The sequence below is a fragment of the Dipodomys spectabilis genome, unplaced genomic scaffold (assembly GCF_019054845.1).
Source record: "Dipodomys spectabilis isolate Male_0828 unplaced genomic scaffold, ASM1905484v1 ptg000094l, whole genome shotgun sequence".
Taxonomy (NCBI): domain Eukaryota; kingdom Metazoa; phylum Chordata; class Mammalia; order Rodentia; family Heteromyidae; genus Dipodomys; species Dipodomys spectabilis.
In genome coordinates this window covers 6,059,189-6,065,247 of record NW_024870771.1, presented here as the reverse complement: position 1 = coordinate 6,065,247, position 6,059 = coordinate 6,059,189, and positions in this window count along the sequence as shown.

Below are 6,059 nucleotides of genomic sequence, written 5' to 3'. Positions count from 1 at the left end.
ACTGGTTTCCATGCTTGGATGTTTTTGCCAAGTTATTTAGCAAAAGTCCCTTGAATTTTTACTTATATTCATAGCAGACAACCCGATTCCTGAATAGCCCTATTCCTCCCTATTTATATGTCTCAAATGGAACAGGTTAGCCAAATATTCTCCTGCAACACAAAAAATAACCCTAATCTGTATGCCTGAGTACCCCAGAATTGATTCAACTATCCCAGATAGGCCTAATTCCAGTCTTCTAGACCCATTAAGAGTTTATTATTTCAGGCATAGATAGGGAGATGTTTACAGCAAGCTACCTTCTCCTTCATTTTTTTTGTCTCTGTGATTCAGCTGAGAATGAAGTGCAATTCACAGAGAAACTAGCTACTTGGGATGCTGAGTTCTGAAGATCGCAGTTCAAAGCCAGCGTGGGCAGGAAATGAGACTCTTAGCCCTAATTAATCACCAGAAAACCAGAAGTGGTGCTGTGGCTCAAGTGGAAGAGTGCTTTCTTTGAGCTGAAGAGCTGAGGGACTGTGCTGAGGTCCAGAGTTCAAGCCCCACAACAGACCAAAAAGAGATGGGGGGAGAGAGATAGATACAGAGACAGAGAGAAACAAAGTTCAGACTGCAAATACTGCCAGAAGTCCAGAAAAGTAGTTCTTCCCATAAGCCACTCTTCTCTGCCTCATGAAAGGAATACAGAAGATCAAGAAGTAGGAAGCCAGGAACACTTTGATTTGCTCTTCTTGATTTGGTAGAATGCTTCACTTTGCTGGTGAGAAGCACTTTTCCATTTCTATGTTCAAAAGTGGTACATATGGCCTTCAGGTGAGCTGAGCCTGCCACATCATTAGAAGCCATTTGTCTTGCTGCTGGTGATGTGGTAACACCAGGACTGGGTGCTGGTGTGAGGATTTAAGGAACTTCAAGGGTCTGTAGAGAGCTCACAGGAAGGTGAGCTTGTAAAGATAGTGTCTCCGTGTCAGAGTTCTTTGGCATAAATATGACCAATCTATTTAAGCAACCAGCATTTGGAAGCGTGACTGTAAAATGAATAAATGTCTGAATGAGAGCTTCTCACATATTCACAGGCTGGAAAGGTAACTTAAGGAAAGGCAAAGAAGGAAACGTATTTTGGAAAAATGCTGCGGGCTTCCATGCGTGGATGAAAGCCGCCTCACAAATACAAGGTAAAAATATACCATCAATGGGAGAAGATGGACTGTCTACCTAAGAAATATTCTTCATAAAGGGGTATGCATAATGGAGCCCATCTGTAATCCTAATACTTGGGAGGCTTATGAGTTCCAGGCCAGCTGGGTTACGTAGTGAGACTGCCTCAAAACAAAACAAACAGCCAGGCTGTGGGTCAAAGCCAGCCTGGGCAGGGAAGTACATGAGACTTTTATTTACAATTATGCATCAAAATGCCAGAAGTGAAGGTGTGGTAAAGTGGTACAGTACTAGCCTTGAGCACAAAAGCTAAGGGATAGCACCTAGGTTCTGAGTTCAAGCCACAGGACCAGCACAAAAATGAATAAATTAATTAAAAGTCCTACCATCAATGAAAACACCCAAGTAACCTGATTAAAAATTGGATAACATATCTGAATAGGTATTTCGCAAAGGAAGATGTAAAATTTGCTAACAGGACTACAAACAATGATCACATCACTTAACATCAGAAAATACAAATTTAAATCCCAATATCACTTTGCACCTGTAATAATGGCTATTATCAAAGTACATAAAGTAATAGGTGTAGAGATCGTGGAAGAAAGGGAACTCTTGCACACTATTGGTGGAAATGTCAAATCAATCACTATAAAAACTAATATGGAAATTTCTTAAGACCTAAAAAAATAACCTACCATACAATCTGGCAATCATATGAAAGTACTATTATTAGATACAGATCCAGAGGATGTGACATAATAATAACAAAAAGCAATGTACACTTCCATATCTATTGAAGCATTGTACAAAAATCCAAGATACGGAGATAAAATAAATGTCTATGAATGGATGACTGGATAAATGTATCCTGAACAGTTGAGTAGATAAATTATGAGACTACCATATAATGGAAGAATTCTGAAAAATTAAAAGAGAAAAAAGTTTGATTCATGCAAAATATGTATGGATACCTTAAGTGATACTTATTTCTTAAGTGAGAAAAACTGTATCCAGAGGCTACCTCTTAAATAATTATATTCATATGGCATTCTGTAAAAGACAAAACAGAATAAAAAGTAGATCAACAATAATGTCTGGTGCTAATAAGCTCAGGCTTGTACTCTCAGCTACTGAGGAGGTGATGATCTAAGGATTATGGATTGAAGCCAGCCCAGGCAAGAAGATCCATGAGATTTTTATCTCCAATTAACCAGCAAAAGAAGTTGAAAGTGGAGCTGTGGCTCAAGTGGTAGAGTGCCAGCCTTAAGGAAAAATCTAAGGACAAGACAGCACAGAGGCCCTGAGTTTAAGCCCTGATACCAATATACACAAAAAAAATTTAAAAAATTATCAATGACTGAAGGATAGAAGTGAGGCTAACCACACAAGGAACACAAAAAGAGTTCTTGGAGCTAGGCACCGGTGGCTCACACCTGTAAGCCTAGCTACCCAGGAGGCTGAGATCTGAGGATCATGAAACTGGTTTGTTTTACAGTGCTATGCAGCACATTGTCAAATGTATACTATTGAGAAATAAACATGTCTCTAATGGATAAAATTATCACTCATATGGAAAATCATGATCTACTGAGGGGAGGGACTTTTAGAACAGATAAACAACTTCAGTGAAGTCACTGGATTCAAATTCATACTATCAATTGTGTTTTGTGTCCAGATAGTCCCTCACCTATGAGAGTTTCACACAAGCTTTTGTATCATAAAGTCAAAATCAACATCATCCATATAAGATGATGTTAAACAAAATGAGCCCCAAGATAGGGACACAAATATCTTTTTTCTTTCTTGCTATTGTTTCTAATGTATTTATAATGTATCATGTGATTTTTTTTGTTGCTTTGTATGTTCCTCCCCCAGGGAATAACCCCTAATTTCACTGTATTATTTTTGGTGGTGGATTTTTTAAATAAGTTTTTTATTTAAAAATACTGGACAGAGGGATTACAGTTACACCAGCAAGGTAATAAATACATTTCCTATCAAGAATTGTTGCCTCCTCCTTTGTTTTTCTTCTACCATCCCTTCCCTCCCACCTCCACGACTACATTCCCCCCACCCTGGCCTAAATTGTAAAGTTCATTTTTAACACAGTGTCTTGTACATCTTGTTGTTACAATAGGTCAACTTGTATCCCTATTTAAACATTTTGGTTTTTCCCTTCCCAACCCCAAATTAGAGTGACATCAAATACAGTGAAAACAGGGGTTATTCCATGGGGGAGGAACATACAAAGCAACAAAAAAAAATCACATGGTACATTATAAATATGTTAGAAACAATAGCAAGAAAGAAAAAACCACTTGTGTCCCTATCTTGTGGTTCATTTCATTTAACATCATCTTATCTGGTCATATGTACATAGCTTTTGACCTTTTCTACTTGTCCCAGACATATACTAGTTATTGCAAATAAGGGAAATCATGGGACCTGTTTCTTTGGGCCTGGCTTACTTCACTTAATATAATTTTTTCCAAGGTTTTCCATTTCCTAACAAATGGGGAGAAGATCTTCACTAGCCATACAACAGACAAGGGTCTCATCTAAAATATACCTGGAACTCAAAACATTAAATCCCCCAACAAATCCTCAAAGAAAGAACTGCCCAATAAATAAGTGGGCTAAAGACTTAAAGAGAAACTTCTCTGAAGAGGAAAGAAGGATGGTCAATAAACACATGAAGAAATGCTAAACCTCCATAGCCATAAAAGAAATGCAAATCAAAACAACATTGAGATTCCATCTCACCACAGTTAGAATGGCTACAATCAAGAACTCTAATAACAACAGATGCTGGAGGGGATGTGGCCAGAAGGGAACCCTACCGCACTGTTGGTGGGAGTGTAAACTTGTTCAACCACTTTGGAAAGCACTTTGAAGATTCCTCAAAAGGCTCCACATAGAGTTCTCCTATTTATTTGTGATCATTTACCCAAATGATCACAAGCAAGATCATACTACAGCTACCAGCACAACTATGTTTACTGCAGCATTATTTACCATAGCTAAGATATGGAACCAACCCAGATGCCCCTCAGTAGATGAATGGATCAAGAAAATGTGGTATTTTCTGTTTCTTCTTGTCTCAGACATATACTAGTTATTGCAAATAAGGGAAACCATGGGACCTATGTTTCTTTGGGGCTGGCTTACTTCACTTAATATAATTTTTTCCAAGTCTTTCCATTTCCTAACAAATGGGGCAATGTCATTCTTTCTGATGGAGGTATAGAATTCCACATTTTCTTGATCCATTCATCTACTGAGGGGCATCTGGGTTGGTTCCATATCTTAGCTATAGTAAATAATGCTGCAATAAACATAGTTGTGCTGGTAGCTTTAGTGTGGTCTTGTTTGTGATCATTTGGGTAAATGCCCAAAAGTGGGATTGCTGGGTCATAGGGGAATCTTTTGAGGAACCTCTATACTACTTTCCAAAGTGGGTGAACAATTTTATACTCCCACCAACAATGCAGTAAGGTTCCCTTCTGTCCACATCCCCCCAGCATCTGTTGTTATTAGAGTTCTTGATTATAGACAGTGTAACTGGGGTGAGGTAGTATCTCAATGTTGTTTTGATTTGCATTTCTTTTGTGGCTAGGGAGGTTGAGCATTTCTTCATGTGTCTATTGGTCATCCTTCTTTCCTCTTCAGAGAAGTTTCTCTTTAAGTCTTTAGCCCACTTATTTATTGGGCAATTGTTTCTTTGAAGATTTGTTGTTGGGGGATTTAATTTTTTGAGTTCCAGGTATATTTTAGATATGAGACCCTTGTTCGTTGTATGGCTAGTGAAGATCTTCTCCCAATCCGTGGGCTTTCTATTGATACAAGGAGTTTTTTGACATCATAAAAAACTCCAACAAATTTAAAATCTTTGGGCCTGCAAAAAATATTTAGTTAAGAGAATGAAACTACAAACTACTAGCAAGGAGAAAATATTCACAAACTAGTTATAAAGACCTCTTAAAAGACAGCAGTAAAATAGCAACATCCAATTAAAATCTGGATTAGAATCATGAATAGACATCTCATCAAAGCCACAGATGGAAAGCAAGCATGTGAGAAGGAATTGAACATCAGCAACTGATTTAAAAATGCAGATTGGAACTACTACCATAGTGAGATATAGATACATATTCACCATGTTAGGAAAATGGAGGAGAATGGAAGGAAACAAGCCAGATTCTATCTTCCACAGGTGAGCACTGTTTATTGAGATATTATAGCAAGGGCACAATCTTCCCGAGGTCTTCAAGTCTGAAAAGGAACTTGGTTTTTATGAAGTCTAAGCAGGAAGGCAAAGGTTAATGAAAAGTCATTAGGTCTAGGGAGGTGGGAGCCTTTTGGGTTAGGCCCACAATGGAATGTTTACAGCTGGGCTTAGGTAGATTGCCTTGCTTGCTTCAGGCAGTCTGTGTATAACTTTGGTGCCTGACTCTGCATGTACCTGGGAAAGCAGAGTGGGAATCAATCCTTCACACCACACTACAGGTCTACTCAAAAGTAATGGTAATGGCATCCTGAGCATAATTCAAGGAAACTGCTTCACTCACACATTGATGCTGAGAATGTAGAGGTCTTTTGGAAACCAGAGTTTGAACGGCTAAATATGAAATCACCACTAATCAAATTATTTCCCTCTTGAATATTTATCCCAGAGAAATTAAAACATATTCACACAAAGTCTGTCCACTAATTTTAACAGCTTTTTAAGTAGTCAAAAATGGCATGAATCCAGACGTACCTCAGTGAGTAAGTGTTAAGCAAACTGAGCTTCCTTCACACAATGGAACACTACTCAGAAATAATTAGGAACACAATACTGATACTTACATCAACTCCAACGAATTTCATCCAAATTACTCTGGATGAAAACAGGAAAT